Genomic DNA, 22,195 nt, shown 5'->3' with positions numbered 1-22,195 from the left:
CTTTCCCTTTGTGTTTCTCAAGATGCATTTAATATGACGAGATTCTTTTGCACATATATCCAGTATCCATTTTTATTTAGATTTAATGCATAACTTCCATGCAACTTGAGGCATTTCTTTGCTTGCAATATCATTGGAGAAATATAATTTGGATACTTGTAAGTTGTGACATTAGATTGAAACAACTAATAATTTGTTGTAAAATGAATTTCTCTTATTAGATGGATTTGAAAACTATATGTTGGTAGTATGTTCCTGTGCCCTTTTAGGGTTTCATATATTTATTTTTTATATCAAACCTTATATTAGATAATTTGCCATCAAGTAATCTACCTAGGATCGATTATATGCTTTCAATAAGAAAAATAAACATGTTTCAAATATTCAACATCTTTTTGTCGAAACGTCCACAATTGTAGTTGTCAAACTATTATAATTTAAATATATTTAATTTTAATTCACATGTCAGATTAAAGGGTATAGTCTCTAAATAAGACATCAAGGTGAAAATTATTTTGATTTTTCAATGAAATTGTTTTGTCTAAAAAATAAAATAGTTAGATACTATATAGAGCCCTTTTAGGGTGAGTTTATTATGGTTTTATTCAATGTTACTTCAATACACAATGGTTTTTTTGTTTATATATATTGATTTTACTACAAGTTTGGTGATAAATACAAGGAAATATTTGATCGGGCATGCTTTTACCATATTTAATACTTATAAGTATTTTCTCTCTAAAAATGTAATAGTGGAGGAAATCATAACAAAATCCTATAACATGATGTTAGGAGATCTACAATGTCCATTTATTATAGGTTCAGTCTTTTAAAAAAAAGGTTAAGTACTAAGTATTCATTCTTGTTAACATTACTGTATATCTCATTATCCAAAGCAATGCTAAAATATATATGTTAAAATGTACTTTATCTTTAAATCCACTAGCATATATTAGATTAAGTAAATAATAACATAAACCATATTAATTAATCTACTTTTGAGTTTTTATTGATAACATTCAATAGTTTTACTATGGTGGCCATCTTATATGTCCCATAAGATATCCTTAGTCATCATGTCTGGGGCAAGGATATTTGATTTCAAGTTCCAAAGACTTTATTGTGAGTGTTCCATGCAATTTTAAACCAAAAGTTTAGAAATAATAAGTCATTTGTGTGTTATGGTCATTTTGTTTTTTTTTTTTTTTCCTCTTATGATAAATATGTGAAAATTCAACATAATTATGTTATTGAAGGGTAAGTTTATAATCAAACATTCATTGGTAAAGGGTTAATTTATTCTAAGAACATTACTCTTGAAGAGAAAAATTTTAAACATAACGTTTCTTGACAGGGAACATAAGAACCCAAAAGGTCAGAAAAAAGTGTATGATGGGTAAAGAGAAATCCAAATTCCAACCCTGATCGCAAGTAAGTAGCTCAACTATTATTAGTTTTTTATTTATTTGAAAATTTTACGAAGTTATCATTATTCTTAATAATTTTTAATTAATTTAGATTAATTATTTTATTTAGAATGGTTTATCCGTTTTATTAAATGGCTAAGAGCTAGTGTTTTTTTAAGCAAGTGAAAGTTTGTCCCCTTACAAACTATTAGCAGGGCATTTTAGATGGTTTGGTTTTCCTTGAATAATGATGACAAGTCTTCGTGCATTCGTTGATAACACTCAGTGTTGTTGTTGGTTGACAACCCCCACCTTGAAAAAAAAAGTGTAACTATCTTTATTTAGAAGAGTGTAAAGCTTCATCAAATTTATTACATTAAAGAAAAACATACTTATCCATTTAGAAAATGTATTTACTTATTTGTGGAACACGCACATGGAGAAGAAATTCACTTATTTTTTAAACACATACATAGAGAAGAGAACAAATAATATAAACATAAATTACATTTATATTAACAAAGATATGCATTTATAATACATTCTTGTGACTCTTGGTCCAAGTGGTCTCTTCGACTCGGGTGACTGTTCACATTCCACACCATCTCTTAGCAGATTAGGTGTCCAACATTCCCCCCCTTAATCTGAAGGGGTTTATAGTAGTCCAAGAAGAGAGCTCTAATACAAAAATACAACAATGGATGACAACAATAAGTTGAATGTGCTCTATGATATTATGGCATAAGGTGGGAGAACTCAAGGTCTCAATTGACAACGGTTTAAGGATGACCATAAACACTGGAATGCTTAGTGAAATTCCTGGAACTCTTCCAAATATGGCAAGAAGTTGAAGTCTTCTGCTAGAGGAAGTGCTCCTTAATGCCTTGAAGAGGGAGACCTTCAACCTAAAAAAAGAGAGGTCTACAACTTGTGGTGGTTTAAGGAAGGCCACCACAACTTTTAATCTGGGGCTTTGGGTCTCTCGCTACAACTTTGAATTTGGGTATGGTTGTCTCTGGTTGTAGGCTTGGACAACAAGTTCAGGTTGTGGCTCAGGCTCGTTTGATTTATCTTTGAAACTTGTAGATGACCATCAAAATTCCCCCCCTATCAAATATAAGGTGAGAAGATGGAGAAAACTCAACTGCAAGACTTTTTAATATTGTAGAAGAAATTCTGACGTATGACTGAAATATCTTCTTAGTTGTTGAAGCCCATTGCCAAGAAGCGATCCATCCAAGGTGAATCTTTGTTCTTGCAGGTGGTTGGAAAAAAACATGTTGAAGGGAAAGAATTTTCCACTGCTTACACAGATGAAGATCAAAACAATGATCTTTCACATGGCCAACTCTATCACAATGTTGGAATTTCACAATATTTTGTGAATGTGGAGGAGGACCAGGAACAGGTGAATATGAACTATCATGCAAAAACCCAACACTATAGAAGTGGATGGGCTTCAAGTAGCTTGGAGTGTGAAGAGAAACCTCCTTATCATATCCAAGGCTTGTTTTATTCTTATTGTTGACAATCTCTTCCCAAGGTCAAATGATGGGACCAAGAAATGCATGTTGAACATGAACATTTTCATGCAAATTTGTTCCTGAAATGGACATTGGATTTGAATCACCCTCAACTTTACTGACTTGATCCCTTACTGGTTGTTGGTGGGAGCCTGTTTCAATTTCAAATAAAGGGTAGTTCTAAACAATGACAACTCTTTTGTTTTAATTCATCTCGCTAGAACTAAGATTCTAGATGCAAAAATTCAACCTTGTCTTGTGCATTTTGTAGACAAAATTTAATATTATCAAGACTGGTTTTATTGATTTTGATCATGTCCTCAATTGTAGAAAATATCAGATTATTTAGAAATTCTAATACTCCGTCAGCGATTTTTCGATTGGAGACTATTGATTTATTCAAACTATGGAAGAGTGTTCAACCCAAATGAAGTACCTCCATTCCCAAAGAAATTAGAAGTGTCAAAAAAACTTGTTGAAGAGCTACTATCAGCACAAAATTTAAGTGCAATGTCAAACCCGAATATGAAGAACAAAAGCAAGTTGTTGTCTAAACCACTTCTATATCTCAAGAGAATAATGTTGATGCATTCTTAAGCTTTATGATTGTTCGATGAATTGAAAATACATATCCACTCAAACAACATGCATGGATTGTCCGACCACATAAAATATTATATATAACAATTTCAATGTCTTACCACCAGTGGATAAAATCAATCATTCTAATAGGTAATAAATCAACCTAAATACATGGTTGGAGAGTATGAGAGATAAATTGGAGAGTTGATTGTGTGCAATGGTTCTTCCAACGTTCAATACAAATGAATTTGTGCCCCCTATCTGCAATATTTATGTTACTTTTATCCTCCTACAATGAACTTTCACACCTATTCTCCTCTTGGAACCATGACCATCTCCTTACAACCTTAAATTTTCTTCGATATATAAATAAAAAATTACCCCTTATTTTGAAGGACACTCAATGCATTGATATCGAAAATAAATGAAAGTCAATCATTTTGTGCTTCCTGTTGAATTGTTCCTCTGCATTCACCAAGATTTTAGCTTGAAAATGATTTCCTTGCTATGCGTGAACATTCATTGAATCAAAAACCCCGCGCATGGTCGCTAGAGTAGTTGTACAAGCCTTTGAAAACTAGTTGTCAACAGAATGATAATATACCACTTTTACAAACTCTTCTCCACACAATTTTAAGCCATGCAAAGCAAATTCAACTTGTTTTGGTCATTCAATAAAGTTTAATGCACCAACAGTCAATACCATATTAAACACCATGTAGAAAGAGAGCTCAACCTCCATTGGTTTGCAGGAACAGGTCTGGCAATATTCCTCTTTGTAGTCGTAGGGGAAGGTCTGTTCACAACAGAGGAATGACAAAGCTTATAGAGGTAACAAACTCTATTATAACAAATGCTCAGAATGGCATAAAATTCGTAAGGAGGAGATCACCGATTTACAAATTCCACTTGAATAGGGCAGGATATCACGTGCTCTTAATAATAATATCCATTTTTAAGGTCACAGCCAAGCCAGACACCAAATTGGTGTGGAGACCCCTTTTTTTGTGGGACAAGGGACCCACCTTCGCACAGTGATTTGACTGCTAAGTCTACGAAGGCATACATACTCTACCCCCCTCTAGTTTTGAATCTGTGACCTCTTAGGAGGAAACACATGCTCTTATACCATGTTAAACACTCACATGGAGAAAACAACAGATAAGATAAATGTGAATTATATTTCGTTTAACAAAGATATACATTCATAATACATTCTTGTGACCCTTGGTCTTCATATACCAAACGGTCTCTTGGACTCCCGTGAATGTTCACAATCCACATTATTGAAATATGAATTTATATTTTATAAACAGATTAAAGAGAATGATCAAATTGCTAAAAAGTAAGTTTTATAGCATGTAAGAAGTACCTCACATAAAATCATCTTTTACTCCTATTAATTTATGAAAAGGAGGTGGATGAGATTTCAAAATGTTGAGTTGTGTTATAATCCTAGTATTAGGTTGGATCATAAATACAACGTTGGTTAAACCATTAGCTTCTATATTTCCCCTTATCTACATATTGAAGATTAAGATGGTTTAGAGACACTCAAGTTTATGACCTCTTCCAAGACAAAATTTAGAAACACATTGTGACATATTTATTCATCTTTTACCCATTTGATGACATCGCCAAACACGTGTAAACTATTAATTCCTTTTTCATTTGTCTTCAACAGTAATAGTTATAATTTTAGTGCCATTAATTATAAATGATTATTTGACCCCTCTCTTAATAATGCTCTAAAATTAATGGAATGATTATATATGATGCAGGTGGATATCGATGACCACCCACCTATTCCATTGGCTCAAAGCACAATTCTCCATCGTGCCAGTTTTTGTATGGTTTTTTGTGTCCTAAAATTATGAAGTCATTTTGAGGCCCTAAACAATGTTTTTTCGATGTGCCAAGGTCCCAAGAAATGGCCATGGGATTTGACTTAGCCCCAATCAAAATTTGTAAATATCAACTAGACCTTTCTAACATGATATCAAGCATGCCAAATAGAGATCGTATGCAAAATTTGTGACCCTAGGAAGTTGACATACCAACTAACCTCCATCAAGGCTTGAAAACATTTTCGAATTTCATCTTCTAAGGTTAGGATTTTGACATCTAGGGTTGTTTATTTATGTTAAAAGGCCATTTTTTTGGCCTTTTTTAATATATATTAGCGAAGGCACATAGTCCTCTTGTCTCTCTATGTAGAGATAGCTACCACCATTCTAGAAAATTTGTGTTCTATGGAATTATATTACTTCCTTTACTAATAAAAATAGGGTTTCCAACACATTAGTGTAATCCATGTTATATTTCCTTGTATGTGTTTCATTTACTTTCATGCATTTCATTTCATTCCTTGTACAGCCCAAATCAGTGGTATTAGAGAAATCCAATCTCTCTTTCTTCTTAGTGGATGCCCTTGATGAGGTTAGCGTAAAAATGGTTGGGGTTTGAGCTAGTTTCATTAGGGAACCATCACTCTCGCAAACTCAAGAACCCTCCCATGTTAGAAGGAAAGAGAGAAGACATAGCAATAGATCCCATAAATTTGTTACTCTAGGAAGCACTTGCGTGACAAATAAATGAAATGATGGTCAATTTCATCAAGATCCATCAACAACTACGAACAATGGCCAAGGCACCTTCAACAAGAAGAAATTTTAAAGGTGCAACATCCTTCATGGAACAATTTAACTTTGATATCCCCTCTATTCGAATACCAAATATATGAAAATTCCTTGGTGAAATGGTTAATTTGGCTAGAGGGCTATTACTCTATCCAAACATTTTTTACAATGAGAAGATCACCTTCGCATTACCAAAAGTGGTTCCCCAAGTCAAACAATGGTGGGAAAGTTACTTAGAAAGATACAATGAAGATGCATTTATGATGTTCAATTTAGGGCCAACTTGGGATGCTTTTACTAATTCCTTAAGGAGGAATTCTATCCTATAGGGAACTAAAATGAACAATACATGAAATGGAAAACCCTAAGACAAGAGAGAGACTATACAGTGCAAAAGTACACCAATGGTTTTCATACCTTACACTCAAAGTTGGGTATTAAAGGCTCCAGGCGACAAAATCCTTGAAGTAATATAGTGATATACATAGGTATATCGAAATAGGGATGGGTTTCCTAGAAATATCCTCTGTAGGGATTGCTTATCAATATGTTGTCAAAATCATGTAGAAATTGAAGCAATGGAATAAGTCGTAATTACATTCTTCAAATCAATCACAACAGAAGTCGACTAAAGGCAACGCTAACTCACAGAACAAGGGACAAAGAAAGATTCAACCTCAAGAAAACCATCCCAAGTCAAAGGCGAAGAAGGATAATGGGAAGTCAATAAAGGATACTAGAAAGTGGTGTGAGTTTCACAAAATATCCTAACACAACACTCATGAATGTTGCTCGAAAAAATCATTGTTTGTCAAGTTTAAAGAAAAGGAAATAGAATATGGCTCTAATTTTGATTTAAAATAGGATAAAGAAAAAAGGATCATCAATGCAAAACCTAATGTTACCATCATGACAAAAAGGATCCAACCAAAAGAGCTAGAGGAGATTGAAGAGGGCTAGTGCTTGTTCCACTCACAAATGTGGGTGAAGGGGAACCCACTCCATTTCATTATTGATAGCTCGAGCCAAAAGAACCTGATATTAGTTAATGTCATCAAGGGATTGAAGTTTCCAACAATGCCACACCCCCAATCATAAATGGTTAGTTGGTTGAGTCATGGATAAGAGTTTTGTGTCATCTAGTACTGTTGGATGTCCTATGGCATCAAGCCCTTCAAATATGAGGTATTATGTGGAGTTTTCACACTTGAAGTTTGATATGTTACTTTAGTAAACCCTTATATGTAAAAAATTCATGATTTTCACAAGTCTTGTCCTTGTAGTTTCATTGTTACTCTTATTGTTCAAATCTACTAGATACCAATGGTAGTCCCAACCATTGTAGTTTCATTAATCTCAGCAAAAGAGAGCCAAAAGGTAATCTCTCAAACTACAAATTTCATTCTCTTCATGGTTTTCTCCAAAGGTGAAAGGAAGGTCACTTCAAGCACCAAAACCTCTACACGAGCTATCTCTACACAATAGAAATGATTGGACAAGATTTTGGAAAAGATTGGATTGGGCTGAAGGGTGCTTTGGTATGGAAAAGACAATATAAATACTTCAAAATTATTTTTACAGGCCAAATATTTAACTATATATATATATATATATATATATATATATATATATATATATATCAAATAATGCATTCTTGTCATTGAAAAACTAAACATCAATAAGCATGGGTTGTACAATCCCCTACCTACCCCGAACAAGCCTTGGGAGTTAGTATCCATAAATTTCATGTCATGTTTACCATCCACCAAGCATGGAAATGAGTGTGTGTTTTTAGTTTCAACTAGTTCCCCAAGGTGGTCATTTTTGCACCATTCAAGAAGGTTACCATAGCTAAAGCCACTATTAAACTCTCCTTTGATAATTTTGGGATCATTTTGGGCTACCTTGAACCATTGTCAGGTCAGGTAGTAACTCCAATAGGCAGTAAAACTGATTCATTCATTTCATTAGGTAGGCTATTGTTATATACAAAAGGGTGTGACTGCTGAGTTCATATTTTGATGACTGTTCACATTCCTAATTTAACTATCTACATAAATTCACCCAACTGTGAGGATTAGGTGTCAACATTCCTCCCCTTAATCTGAAGGGATTTTGGTGAGTCCAAGCATCGTTCTGAATCTTTCAAGTTTTTCTCTTCCAAGCGCTTTGGTGAAGATGTCTGCAATTTTCTCATTTGTGGAACAATGACGGAGATGGATTGCTTTGGCCTCAACATGATGTCGGATCAGATGATATTTAGTATTGATGTGCTTTGTTCGATCATAGAACTTTGGGTTCTTGGCCAACTTTATTGTAGAGGTGTTGTCAATCATGAGTGGAGTTGATTATACTTGTTTTACCTGCAAATCTTCAAGAATTTTCCTGAGCCACACAATTTCTTTTGTTGCTTCAGCTGCTGCCACGTATTCTGCGTCTATTGTGGAATCTGCTGGAACTGATTTTTTGTGTGATCTCCAGGAGACGGCTCCTGATCCAAGACTCATAGCATATCCTGAAGTAGATACCCCAGTTTCTTTGTCTCCATCGAAGTTTGAATCAGAGTATCCGATCAAACTGAAGTCATCCACCTCTGTGTACTGGATTCCGTAGTCTTGAGTTCCCTTCAAGTACTTTAGAACTCTTTTTGCAGCAGACCAATGTCCTTCACAAGGCTTTTGCATAAACCTGGAGAGGATTCCAACAACAAATGAGATGTTTGGTCTGGTAGTAGTAAGGTAGTTGAGACTTCCTACAAGTTGTTTATACTTTGTTGCATCCTCAAATTCCTTTCCTTCAATAGATGTGAGCTTTAAGTTTTGTTCCATTGGAGTAGTAAGAGGATTGCACTCTTTCATGCCAAATCTGTTTAACAAATCTCCAATGTATTTCTTTTGAGAAAGAAATATAGACTTTGGATGTTGGGTTACTTCAATGCCAAGATAGTAATGAACATAGCCCAAATCAGTCATTTCAAAACTTTTCCCCAATTCCTTCTTTATGGATACAATGTAGCTTTCATTGTTCTCTGTCATTAAAAGATCATCTACATATACCACAAGATATACAACTGTTTTGCAAACTTTCTTGACAAATAAAGTTGCATCATCAAGATCAAAATGATTGAAGTTGAGTTTCAGAAGATGCTCAGTTAGTTTTTCATACCAGGCTCGTGGTGCTTGTTTGAGGCCATACAAGGACTTCACAAGTTTGCATACTTTATGTTCATGTCCTTTCACAACAAATCCTTCAGGCTGGGACATAAAAACATTCTCTTTTAGGTCTCCATTCAAGAAGGTAGTTTTTACATCCATTTGATGGACTTTCCAACCGTTCTGAGCTACTAGTGCAAAGAGCGTCTGGATGGTGGCCCATTTTTCTGTGGGGGAAAAAGTTTCCTCATAATCGACCCCTTCCTTCTGTGCAAAACCTTTTGCCACAAGCCTAGCTTTGTGCTTGTCAAGTGAGCCATTAGCTTTGTACTTGTTCTTGTAGACCCACTTGCAGCCAATTGGTTTGGTTCAAAATGGAGGATCAACCAGCTTCCAAGTGTCGTTCTTTATGAGGGCATCATACTCCTTTTGCATCGCTTCTTTCCATTCATCATGAGAAGCAGCTTCTTTAAAGGAATTTGGTTCAAAATCTGTAGACAAGTTCAATTCACAATCATAAGAAACATCCATATCAACAGGTGAATTCGAGTCATCTACATCACCTCCATTTTGTCGGTTTTAATTTCTAGTTCCTGTTTTTCCAATTTCATCAGGATGAACACTTTCAAGTGTCTTCGTCAGCCACTTTGGGGGACCTTTCTGAGATGGTCCAGGCTGCTCTGTTGATTGAGTTGGGACTGAATCAAGATTGAGTCTCCCAATTCTATCAATTACATCACTTAAAGCATCATTTGTTGTTGGAGTTTCAGTCGGGGGAGAGTGTTCTTCAGAAGAAGATTCCACATGTTGACCTAGAATAGGAGTCCCCCATCAAGATGTGGAATCTGATTATCAAATTCTTGAAATGATTTCGTTTTTGTGAATCTATCCAAGCGATCAAGTTTCCGCTCAACAACATTGTCAGATTTGGATGATTCAAGAAAAATTACATCTCTAGATACAACAAACTTTTTATTTACTTCATCATAGAGGCGATATGCTTTGGAGGTGTTTGAATACCCCAGGAAGATACACTTACGATTTCTAGCACCAATTTTGTTTCTATGTACCTTTGGTATCAAAGCATAACAGGTGGAACCAAAGATCTTGAGATGTTTTACCGAAGGAACATGTCCATACCACAATTCATAAGGAGTCTTGTTTCTTATAGCATTATATGGACATCTATTCTTTATATATGCAGCACATAGAACAACATCATCCCAAAACATTATCTTTACATTTTTGAAGAAAAGCGTGGATCGTACCATATTCAAGATTGTTCTATTCATTCTTTCAGCTACACCATTATGTTGGGGATTATAAGGCACAGTTGTTTGATGTTTGATCCCATGTTGTCGAAGATAGTTTTCAAATTAATTTGATGTATATTCTTTTCCATTATCAGTGTGAATAGACCCAATATGAGATTGCGCATCATTTTCAATCCATTTATGAAAATTCTTGAACGCTTGGAAAGCATTAGATTTGTTCTTTAATAAATAAACCCAACACATTCTGTTGTAGTCATAATATATTTATTTCCATTTGCAGAAGAAACAAGCATTGGACCACATAAATCTGAATGAATGAGTTCAAGTTTCCTATGTGCTCTTGAATGTGAATCATGAAAAGATTGTTTGCTATGCTTTCCTAGAATGCAAACATCACATTGCTTAAGTTTTCTAGGAACTGTAGGCAAACCAGCAACACCATTTTTCTTCAATAAGCGGAGACTGTCATAGTTCAAATGTCCAATCTAGCATGCCATAATAAACTTGATGGAAGTGTACCTTCTTCATGATGAGAATTGTATGAGAAATGTTGTGCATGAGCAGATGTTCCTTGCAGTTTGAGAAGCCTTTCTTCTTCTATTCCCCTCATAACAAGTGAGTGATCAGATGCTTTTCTTACCTCAAGCTTGCCATCAAACATATGAATGGAGTTACCTTGCTGGCGGATGTGGACCAAGGACAACAAGTTTCTCTTAAGTTGTGGGAGATATAGAACATGATCCAGAAGAAAGTCTGAAAGACCAGGCAGTTTAAGCCTGATTGTGCCAAACCCTGATGGCTTGATTTTTTATTGATCTGCAAAGTATATTGCTCCATCAACATTGTCAGTGAAATCTTCAAAAAAATCTTTTCTGAGTCATGTGACAGGTTGCTCCTGAATCAAGCAACCAATCATTTTTCCAGGAAGCAAGTGAAGCATTAAACAAATCTTCATCTACTCCAATGTTACATTGTGCCTCAACATAGTGAGCGGAATCAGGTGCTTTACCTTTGTCTGTGTCATCAGTTCTACCTTTCTGTTGGTTTCTTTTCTGCTTAATTTTGTCCCATGGTAGGTTGCATGTAGAGGCATCATGTGATCCATTTCTTTTGCAGCGAATACAGTATAAATCTGCCTTTTCTCCTTGAGAATGTCTGCCCCCCTGCCTCTGAAATATCTTCCTCTTCCTCTTTGTCCACCTCTTCCTCTTGTAGAATCTTGAGCAGGATGATTTTCTTTATGAGCAAGGCACACAGTCTCTTCAGAAGACTCTGGAGTTGTCTTCTTTCCAAAAGCTTTTTCTCTTTCAGTAAACTTTTTCACAAGAGAGTCAAAGGTTATATCTTTGAGATTTCCATTTGCTTGCAAAGACTCAAGGTAATTGGAGTAAGTAGGATAAAGTGCCTTGAGAAAAGCAATAAGAGGGATATCCAGCTCAACCTTAGTGGATTTTATATCATGCATTATAGACTTTACTTCAGATGCAAGAGAAAGAGGATCAATATTTTGCATATCAAGAGTGAAGAGTTTAATCATGAGTTGGATGACTTCAAGTGCAGAATGCGAGTCATAGAGTTCTTTCAGCTTTTGTAAAGCTTCAAAGGCAGTTGAATATGATGAAATATGGTGACTTACCTCTTCATTTACAGATGCTACGATTAATGCATAAGCTTTGTTGTTCTTGTTTTCCCAAATGACGAGCTCTTTGTCTAAGGTAGGTTGTACTGGGTCATTGTCTCCTTCTCCGACACACACTCCTTTCCACAACTCATTGAAGATGAGGGCGTGTTTTATCATCTGGGACCATTCAGGATAGTTCTCCTTGGCAGTGAGAACTATTCCTTCCATGGATATGATTGAATGCATTCTGTAAAAAAAAATTGCTAATAGAAAAGAATACTTCTGCTAATATACAGTAACATTGTACTCAAAAATTTCTGTGGGAAACAATTTTGGTTGTTTAATTCATATCACAGTCAATAATCAATTATTCTCGACGAGCTCTACAAAGTTGGAGCAGCAACGACATCAACTGCAAGCTCTACAAAGTTGGAGCAGCAACGGCATCACAATTTCAAAGCTCACTGAAAAGAAAAACACCATAAATCCCTTTGATTCTCTAGACCTTGAAGCCAGTAATAAAAAATATGGCAGCGTTAAAGTCAGTAATAAAAAAATATGGCAGCGTTAAAGTGCTGGACAGTGTTTAAAATATGGGACAACGTTAAAATGTTGCCCTGAATCTCGTGCATAGAAGGTTTCTTCATAAACAACCTTTTTGGTTTTCAGTTTGCAGCATCTTGAAAATGAAGCATCATCGTTCTGTCATGGAAGTTCTCTCCTAGAACTAAAACATTTAACAATAGACTACTAACAAATCCTAAAACATACTAGACTGGCCTCTACAAGGCTATGACACGGTACAACTAATACTCGGACGGATACAGTTTGTCACTCTCAAATCTCTCACGAATCAGATAAGAGCTCTGATGAATCTGCTGTGCTTTTCTCACTTTTCAGTCGCTGCTCAATATCATACTTAAGCATTTCCTCCCTCATTTTTTTTTGCTTGTAACGAAGTTCGACGTGATACTTGATATAGAATCCCAGAGCTCCTCCTACTAAGGTGCCTGTGAGGATTCGAAAGTGCGCCCTTCAATACCACATTCAACGCATTCAACTGTCGATATCAGGAATGAATTCGTCATCGATGTGACCAGCAAACGGTTGCTGCAGAATAAGTTATAATAAGGACGCAATGGATTGAATCTAGACAAGCAAACAGACAGTGAAAACTGGCGTGGAAAGGGCAGAGCTGGCAGAGGATTTGCAGAGGAGTTATTCAGTCATGACAGTGCTATTCAAAAATTTAACATACAATGCTTTTCAAGACAGAGGGGAATAAGGCAGAGGCAGAGGCAGAGGCCAGGACAGAGGAGTTACAGGAGCATAATATCTAAAACAAGGAGTTGGCTCTAATACCATGTCAGGCCAGGTAGTAACTCCAATAGGCAGTAAAACTGATTCATTCTATTTCATTAGGTAGGCTATTGTTATATACAAAAGGGTGTGACTACTCAGTTCATCTTTTGATGACTGTTCACATTCCTAATTTAACTATTTACATAAATTCACCCAACCGTGAGGATTAGGTGTCAACAACCATTATTTTAGATAGAGATAGTAAGTTTCATAGCACCTTTTTGTCAAACTTATGGTATCTCATGGATACCAAGTTAACCAATCAACTTCCTTTTATCACCAATCATATGGAATAATAGAAGTTTTCAAGAAGATGATTATTCGTATCTTGCACATGTACAACTCCAAGTATCCTTGTACATGGGATGAAAGTCTTCCATATGTTCATCATAGTTATAATAGAGCTCTCCAAAACTCTATTGGCCACAATCCTTTTCAATGTTCACGGGGCTCCAACCATTGGCCCTAATTGATGTAGCTATGCCCACATCACTGATAGAGTCCTCCCATGATCAAGTCAAGGAAAATAAGGTAGCCAAATTTGTTGAGTAGATTCAACATTTCCAACAATAGGTCCATGATATCCTATAGAAATCAAATTCCAAGTACAAACAATGGAATTGCTAATAGAGGGTTGCACATAAGTTTTAGTTTGGTGATAAGGTGTGGTTACATTTACAAAAAGAGTTCCTCACACACCCCAATAGGAAGCTCAATTACTCCAATCTGGGCCTTACATAATTACAAAGGTTTTGGATGAAAATGATTTTGAATTAAATATTCCACTTCCCTTGGCTTCCACCCAATGTTTAATGTGGAGTTGTTTTAACCATATTTTCCACCTCTATTGGACACCTCAAAGGAATTCAAGCAATTGGCCTCCACAGAAATCAATCCTAACTGCATTGAAATGGCTACAATGGATCATGTCATGGACACCATGATAAAGGATACATTGCTGCATTGAAATGGATACAGTGGATCATATAATAGACACTAAGATAAGGGACACTCACTAGCAACACATACAACTATATTGGGTTGCGAGGGAAACTTCTTCACCAAGGAAAGTGGCTGACCAAGAGCCAAATTTAGCAAACTTTTCCCCATTTGGTAGGGGAACTCAATGAAATGGAGACTATTTCTTCCTAAGAGGGGAGGATTGATCTAGGTGGATGTCAATGGCTACCCACCTATTCCACTAGCTTAAGGTACAATTCTCCATCTTGGAAATTTGTCTATGTTTTCTCAGGTCCTAAAATTTTAGGGTTATTTTGAGGCCCTAATTGATGGGTTTTTAATGTGGTGGGGAACCAAGTGATAGTTTTATACAATTCTCTAGGATCCAGTAAAAAATTGTAACTCTTAGATAAACCTTTCTAATGGGCTATCGAGCACGCAAAATATAGATCACATGCCAAAATTACAACATTGGGAAGTTGACATAGTAATTAACCCCATCAGGTCTTGCAAACCTTTTTTCATTTCATCTTCTAGGGTTAGGTTTTTTAACCTATAGGATTCTTTCTTTATATTAAAAGGCCATTCTTTCAGCCTCTTGTAATGTCGTTTGGTGAATGCACGTAGTTTCTAACTCTTTCTCTCTCTCTTGATAAATAATTACCACCATTGTAGTCAGTTTATGTTCTATAGTATTTTAATTTTTCACTTACTAATAAATGTTCAGCTTCCACCACATTATTATATTATATGTTATATTTTTTGGTTTTCTCAATTTACTTTCCTACATTTCATTCCATTCCTTATACTCCTTGCATCAATATGCAAAGAAAATGATCTCTCCCATTCTAGATACAATAGAAACCCCTTGTGTTGCCCCATAAAAAAACCCAAGGGAAATCTCTTATTGATTTGTTCTTGAACCACTACCCTTATTGATTTTTCTTCCTTATCCTATGGAAATGATTCAATATGTTGAGTTCGTTAGCTACACACATTTTCAAAGTATTTCAAAATAAAAATGGGAAATACCCAACCATACCCCCTACGATACTAATGAGGGGAGAAACAGAAAAGTATTTGTCTATAGATCCCTTACCCAATTCTTCAAACTTTCTTTCAATAGAATCTCCTCACTATACATTTTTCAATTCTATTAGTACTTCCACTTCTTGCCACACCTATTTTAAGTAGTCAAAATCCATAATCAAATGACCATTTTTCTTCTCATTGTACATTTCTAAGCCACCAGTAAAATCCTCTTTTTTAATATGTCCCAAGTTAATACTTTATTCATTAATAAGAAACAAATAAAATAATTTTCTTTAGATGGACATTTAAACTTCCAAATATAGTGCCACCACCATTGAGTTTCTCTTCTTCCTTCTTCTATACATAGAAAGATATATGAAAGCCTAAGAAAGTAATCGCGTGAAGGGGGAAAAACTAGTTTAGTTGATCCTAATTTTCCTATATTCAAACATAACTCCTTTCTAATGATAAAATTTAATTATATAAATCTACCTCATTACCTATATAAGCCATGTCTTCCTCCATATAAAATTTTTAAGTGGGTCTACAATGTTGGAAAGCATGCAAAACCTTATGTACTTTAGTGATTGAATCATAGGTTTTTTCTTCCACTCTCAACCCCTGCATCCTTTCCAATTTAAATTAGGATCCTTTCACCCAAATTATAATCCAGGACCCTCCCAATCAAAGGAAACACCTTCACAATTGCCTTCCACATCATTTGAAATATTATTCTTATAAATTCTATCCCTCCTTATCCAATCTTCAATTGAGTCCAAATACATATATTTCTGAGTCACAACTTGACACCACAACCCTTCACCTAGAATAAGCTTCCAAACACTCTTAGCTACCAAAGCTCCTGAGAAAAGGAAAATGTTGTTAATGATCCATATTCCCAACAACTTTGGTAAACTAGATTTTTCCATTCTACCCACAAAATCACCTTTCTAAGCTAATCCTTCGCAAAAAAATTAAAACCTATCCTTCTAATATTTTCAAGTATCCTTTTGGGGTTCATGACATGGACATTGAGTAGACATGAATTTTCTTGAGAATGAATTTACTTAGAACATGCCTTCCTCCCTGTGTGAGCTCATTGTAACTCTAACATGTTAGTTATTTTTCTATTTTAGTTATAAGACAATTTCAATCCCATCTCAAATAGATTTTTGGTTTTCTATAGAACCCTTAATATTTCATCCCAATTTTCAAATCCATACTCAAATAAGGAAAAAAATGTAGAGCGGAAAATTCTTCTGCCTTCTCCATTTCCAAAAAGGAAGTTGATAATTTACCTATGTTAACCACCATCCCTTTTGCACCGCAATACAAATACAGAGTTCCATGCAACTTGGTTAGGTCCCATGTGATACCGTCACAAAATAATAATATATCATCTACAAATAAAATATGTGAAATATATGAATTCAATGCATATGAATTTCTTTGAAGATCCATGATCTCTTTTCCTCTAGTAATGATCAACTAAGCCCCTTATATGGTAGAAGAAACAAGAGAGGTGACAAGCTTGATGTTTACCTAATAACTCTTCCTTCTTTGATGAAACCCAAAGTACAAGCATTGATGATAGTTGAGAAAGAGACTATCATTACACAACTCATCATCTAGGTAATGAAATAGACCTCAAATCCCAAATGTGTCATCAATAACCTTAGATAAATCTAGTTAACCTTGCCATAGGCCTTTGATAAATCCTTAGAACCAAAATAGCCTCACAGTTGTCAACAATATAGGAAATTGAATTGCTCATGTAAAAATTGTCCCAAACAATTTTTTTTAACCTATTTGCATTGATCTTTGTCACTATTCTATAAATACAAGATGTAGGATGAAAATATTCAAAGGAGAATGGATTATCAAATTTTGGAATAAGAGCCTATTTTTATTCAAGGTTTCTAACATTCTTCCAAACAATCTTGTATCCTCTACCACCCAAATCAAATCACTTTCCAATAAATCTAAAAATTCCCCCAAAATTCCATAGTCGTGTTGTCTAAACTTGAACTATCATTCTTCTGAGGACTACAAAGAGTAGATTTTAAAATATTATGAAGATATAGTTTGTAAGGGTCATTTTAGTTTGATCCTACCACAATCAACAGAACGAGATTGCTTCCATAATCAAGTGTGGATTCATGATTTGAAAATATAGAGCTGTAACTCGTGAGGAAAGGAGATGTCGTAGCCCTAGACATTTCTATTGCTAAAACTTCTCAGACTAGGCTTACATGATGTATTTGGAAGCAATTTTTTTTTTGTTGGTTGTTGCGACATCTAAAATATTGTAAATCACAAATCCAACATTTTTTGGAGTTGATACCAAGTAAAACGGTAACCACATTGATATTTTTTTTGGCCACCTTTAAAGTTTTTTTTGTGGACCTAACACACATAGCCATCATCAAGCAAGTGTAGAACCACTCTATAAAGAAGATCCATCAAAATGTTTTACATGGAGTTATTGAGCCAAATATTTTGGATGGAGTTATTACTGGTTCAAAATTCATAGAGAAATTCATAAATGACTTGGGTAAATTCATACCTATGTGGATGTTGTCTAAACCGATATCATGTGAAAATTTTAAAAGGAGATACGGTAAACAAAAGGCTTGGGTAAAACATTTTTCGTACATTTATTTAAGGACATTTTCCTTTTTTAAAGTGAAAAGTGGTTTTTTTAATTGGGAGTCCATAATTTGGTTTCCTTTCTATTCAAAAGGTAAAAGGGGTGTTTCATAAAGGAAATTTTCTTAGGTGTTTTAAGATTTTAAAGAAAGGAAAATATATATTAAATATTTTTTTGGAAAATTAGTGAAAAGTGTTTTGGTTATTATAATTGGGCGTTTTAGTGTTATTTATTTATTTATTTTATTTTATTTCTTATAAGTGTAGTGAGACCTCTGTTATGATTTTGAAATGGAGGAGAAACTCTCCAATCCAAAATGAAGGGGAGATATTATGGAAGTCAACCACAACTTCGACCAACAATAAAAACTCACACGATCTCATATTAAATGATACCAATTGTTCAATGTGGATAATAAAGATGAAGATATTTTAAAGAAGGACAATTGGGAAATAGTGGTCACAAAATATAAAAATTAGATGTTAAATATTTAGTAGTAATGGAAACATCCCAAAAAGATGCAGCAACGAAGAGTAAAATAAATGATTCAAGAGCACTATGGAAGCCTAATATTGTTGCAACGACCAGTGCCCATAAATCTTGAGAGATTTTGCAAAATGCATACCAAGGTATAGACGAGGTCAAGAATGCCAAAACTTCAAATTCTTTAAGAGAAGTTTGAAACTTTGAAAAATGAGAGATGCTAAATCAATAGATCAGTTTATGACTTAGGTCATGTAGGTAGTAAATCAACTTAGAGCTTAAGGAGAGAGTGTCACAAATCAAAATGTGGTTGAGAAAATTTTTAGAAGCTTCATACCTTCATTTGACATTCTTGTGGCAACAAGAGACAAATAAAATAGTTGACCTAATTTTCAAATGAAGAACTCACAGGTTCAAAATTTAATCATAAGTCAAGAATTAAAGGTATAAATGACTCATTAGAAAATGCCTTCTAGACTCAAGCCACAGTTTGTAGAGAGAGTGGTAGACATAGTGTGAAAAGAGGTAGAAGAGGAAGACGATATTCAATAGAAGAAAAAATGCATCAAGTCAACCAGAGAAACCATAGGATCAACCATAGAATCAAAGAGGAAGAGATAGAAACAATAGAGGAAGTGACTTGATGGAAAATGTAAATATATATTGTTATTACTAAAAGAAGTATGGGAATTTTGAAATTGAATGTAGGAAGAAGTAGACAAATTTAAACAAAGGCAACACAGATGTTTCAAGCACTAGTGGAGGAAGAACATCTTCCATGTTTCTTTCTTTTTCAACAACTCAAGAAAACAACAATGAAAATCTATGGTTACTAGATAGTGGTAGTAGTAACTATATGGAAAATAACATATATATTTTTTCAATTTTTGATGAAATAGTTAATTTTCATGTTAAACTAGGTGATGATCATCTGGTTAATGCCTTAGGAAAAGGCTCTATTACAATTAAAATCAAACATAACGAAAATATGGACATTCATGATGTGTATTATGTGCAAATTTTGAAACATAATCTATTAAGTGTAGGACAAATGGGTCAAAATTGTTTTGAAATCAAGTCTAATGGTCCTACCTAAACAATTCTTGATGGGCCACCCAGTGAAAGAGTCATAACAAGGATATAAATGAACAAATATATCATGTTTCCTAGCCACGATAAAATTAAAACATTCATTATCATATGCCGGCCAGTTTGTAACAAGTTTTGATGAAACTTGGTTATAACATCTTCGATATGGCCACTTAGCTATTAACAATATTGATCTTTTGAAAAATAATTCTATGGTTCAAGGTCTACCTATGATAGATGTCCATCATTATCCATGTGAAAGTTGTATCCTTTCCAAACACCAAAGAAATAGTTTTCCAAATGCTACCAACTATAGAACCAAATGTTCACTTGAATTAGTACACGCAAATCTTGGTGATCCAATGCAAACCCAGTCAATAGGAGGAACTATTTTCTTTCTAACATTTATTGATGATTTCAACAAAATGACATGGGTCTTATTCAATGGAAACAATTATGATTCATATGAAAAATTCAAGCAGTTCAAAGCCATGGAAAAGAAGCAAAGTGGCAAGAAAATTAAAGTATCAAAATCAGATTGAGAAGGTAAAAATGATTCCAAAGAGTTTTCATCATATTGTGGGGATTAAGGTATCAAGAGGAAATTTACAACAAGGTACACTCCATATCAAAATGGAGCAGCAAAAATAAAAAATTAGACAAATGTGAATATGGAAAAAAGCATGTTGAAGGGAAAGAATTTTCCAAATGGGCATTGGGAAGGAGTAGCATGTTCAATTTATATTTAAAAGATCTCCAACTAGAAGTATAAAAGGAAATGTTCTTTTGGAATCTTGGAGTGGTGTGATTACAAGTGTATCACACATGAGAATCTTTGTGCGGCTTATGCACATGTTTTAGGCTAAATGAGACAGAAATTGGATGACAAATGTGAAAAATGCAAATTTATTAGATATAATTGTTGGGTTGTGTTATATTCTTTCCACGACTACCCCACGCGTGGAGGGATTACAAGGGGGGTGCTAGCCCCCTTGTACGTTGCGCTAGGCGCTGCCTGGGGTCCGGGGCAACGCCCCGGGAATTTTTTTTTGCACCCTATATTAGGTGGGAAGACCTACCTATGGTTTTGTGCATGGATTTCAAACATGCTTTTGGGCATGATGGTTTTTTGTGCATGGTATTTTGTAGAGCTGGTCAAGGGAACTACAATTATGTTCTAATCCAAGGTTAATGGATTGGGGTTTATGGATGCTTCGACATGTATATATATGTATTGTAACATTGAAAGGAACATAATGAAAAATCAATGTGGTAGTCCCGGTTTTGGATGCAGGGGAAAATCTTTGTGTATATTTGTTTTATGTTTTATGCTCTTGCCATTGTTTATTTTCTATTTTTTAGAATTCGTATGCAGGTAATTTCTATACAAGATTAAAATCTACAATAATGAAGAATCCAAGGCTTAGAAATTGTATTTTCCCTAAGAAAACAACTATTTCAAGAGTCGTTAAATTCTTTGAAGATCAAACATGGAATGATAAAGATAATGGGACAAATAGGAATCAAATTTCTCCACATGAATTTAAACTAGGTGATGCAGTAGAAGTAGAACAACCAAGACAAGGATTCCCATGCTCACAAGTTCCAGCTAAAGGTGTGAACTGAGGAGGATAAATTGTGCATAATCAATCTTCAAGAAGAAAATATAATCCCACCATTTCACAAAAAACAAACAGTTTGAGAGAGATTTATGAAAAACTAGATAATGAATAGGCACATTTTACTTTACTTTCTTTCTAGCCAACATATTTTGAAAAAGTAGTCGAAAATAAAGACTGGGTTAAATCTATGAATGAAAACATTGCAACCATATAGAGGAATAATACATCGAGTCTTGTAGAACTACCAGAAGCTGAAACAAGCATTGGAGTCAAATGTGTCTATAAGACCAAATTTAATGAATGGGGAAAACTGAAAAGCATAAAAACATATTTGTAGTAAAAGTATTTGCACAACATGGAGCATATTATGAAGAAACCATCATCCCAATAGCAAGATTGAATATTGTTAGAACTAAGTATTAACAATAGTAGAAAAAAATCATTACCTAGTTTACCAAATAGATGTCAAATTAGCATTTTTTAAATTGGATCTTAAAGGAAGAAGTTTATGTAAATTAGCCTCCAAGTTATGAAATAAAGGGCCAAAACCAAAAAGTTCACAGGTTAAAAGAGACTTTTTATGGTTTAAAATGAGCCCCTAGAGCATGGTACAATATAATTGATTTATATCTATTGAAAAAATGATTCAAACACAATGTGAATGAACCCACTCTCCATACAAAAACATATCTACAAGGTAATATTTCAGATGTTTGTATTTATGTTGATGATATGATTTACGTAGGAAATTTGTACCTTGAAGATTTTCAGACACCCATGGAGAAGGAATTTCAAATGAG

The sequence above is a fragment of the Pinus tabuliformis genome, chromosome 1_1 (genome assembly GCF_031772625.1).
Source record: "Pinus tabuliformis cultivar Carrire ecotype Pingquan chromosome 1_1, CPIR1, whole genome shotgun sequence".
Classification (NCBI taxonomy): domain Eukaryota; kingdom Viridiplantae; phylum Streptophyta; class Pinopsida; order Pinales; family Pinaceae; genus Pinus; species Pinus tabuliformis.
This window is presented reverse-complemented; position numbering follows the sequence as displayed.